Raw genomic sequence first — 2150 nt, 5'->3', positions numbered from 1 at the left:
AGAGAGAGAGAGAGAGAGAGAGAGAGATCTAGTCTAGATCTAGATGGGAGCATGTCTATGTTCCCTCCGCTCTATGTTCCCTCAAGTCAAGTTCCATGCTATGTCATGTCATAATGCCATGTCATATCATGCCATGCCATACTACATGACGTAAGTAAATATATCTTGACTTGAGGGAACATAGAGCTAATTCTCCTAACACACCGCTAGAGGTGGGCAAAATCCGGATAATCGGATAATCATCAATAAGACATTGTCTGAATTCAAGACTCTTTAACTCTTTTTCCTGACCCGTTTGCCGAAGTGGGTGCATCCATTTGTTGAAGTGATGCCAACCCGTTTGTCAACGTGGTTCTAACTCCTTTGCCGAACCGGTTCATAACATATTATTTACCGAAGAGGTGCACTAACATATTATCCGGATTTTGCTAAAGCGACTCATTGCCCAGCCCTACAAACCGCTCTATGATGTTCCCTCATTTTAAGTTAAAATAATGACCAGAGGTCAACTAACGGTCAGTGACCAGTGAAACCAAACTGACAAACCTGCACAGTATGTTCGAAATTAAGTGTTTCTAGCTTGTGCTGTGGCTTTTTAAAGTAGAAGGGAAGCAACTGCGTTTGAGACCAAATTTGACTAGTCGCTTGACCACTGGTCAGATTGACTAATATAGCTTGACCACTTGACAGTTAGACTATTGTTTGACCTCTGGTCAGTATGACTTCTGCTTTTCCACTAGTTACTTTAACTTAACATGACATAGCATGTAACTTGACTGAGGGAACAAAGAGCTGACCCCTATATATATATATATATATATCTAGATATCTAATCTTGATTTCGAGCTATAATATAGATTTTCTATTTCTACCCCGCACCAATTTATTAACTCCTTAAACGGGTCCGCATGTCCCTTTCACCCCATCAGTTAAAGCGTTAGGGTTAGGGTTAGTTAGTGTTAGGTGGAGGGGACAGGTGGCAATTCTTCCCCATAACAACTGCGTGCAGGCCCGGCCACTATGCTAAATTGTTCTAATTTCCATCCTGCACCAATTTAACCTCCTTATCTTCCAAGCCCAGCCACTATGCTTACTTTTCTATTCCGCACCAATTTAACCGGTCCCCGAATAGTCTAGTTCCTGGGTGCTCGCGCGCGCCGGAGACGTTTCCGAATATCTTCTGCCTTCTGTGCGAGTGCGAGGTTGCCGAACAAACAAATTAGAATGTTCTGGATCCCGGATGTCTCGCGGGAGTTCCCCGTTCGTCAAAATCCACCAAATGTATGTCATTCGGGTTTGGCTGCCTCCGAGCTTTGGCTATGTGCGTATAATCGTAAAAAGTGTCATGTCCTTCACGGATCCAAATGACGTCTGTGGTATAGGCGCTTCGCTGTCACATGCAGGAGACCCGAGGTAGATTCTCGAGTGGGGAGGAAGCTTTATTCAGTATCTCGGTCTTTCTGCTGAGATGTTGTTTCCCTCACAGCCCGGGTTGGCTCTGACGGGCAGGGTAGGAAGCTGTCTAAATGATCTAAATTGTATGGAAGGGGGAGTAAATACACCTTTTTCTCGGTTAGTCTAACTTAAAAGTGCCTCTTACCGTTAAGTTCAGGACTTATTCAATGTTTTATGCTAATACATGTAATATTTTCCTAGACTTTGCATTCTGACATACTTCCGGTTCACCATGGAACGCAACATTTGACTCAACTCAAGAGTCAAATTACGAAGAACAAAAAGGGATGGGAGGGGGAGATAGATGCCGTATGCACTCGACCATTACAGGACTGGGTGCACATGATGCGCATGTTTCGCAGCGACGTTTTTATACAGAGCTAGAAAGAAAGAACGTCGGTTGTTTTACAATCACAGCCTTTTGAGGCAAAATCTGAAAAAGTATATTTTATCACCACACGTGTACTTATTTTTAAATTGAGTGTTTTCGGTGACGCCTTTATTCCAACAGCAATTGGGTGGATACAATATCTGGAGTCCTTAAAATACCGCTGGCTAGTAAAGATGTACAGGTACAGGTAATTCACCCCAAAACAAACACACAAACAATCAAACAAACAGAAAAACAAAACGCACACACACACAAACACACACATACACGCGCGCGGGCGCGCGCGCACACACACACACACACA

The sequence above is a fragment of the Aplysia californica genome, unplaced genomic scaffold, assembly GCF_000002075.1.
Source record: "Aplysia californica isolate F4 #8 unplaced genomic scaffold, AplCal3.0 scaffold00036, whole genome shotgun sequence".
NCBI lineage: Eukaryota > Metazoa > Mollusca > Gastropoda > Aplysiida > Aplysiidae > Aplysia > Aplysia californica.
This window is presented reverse-complemented; position numbering follows the sequence as displayed.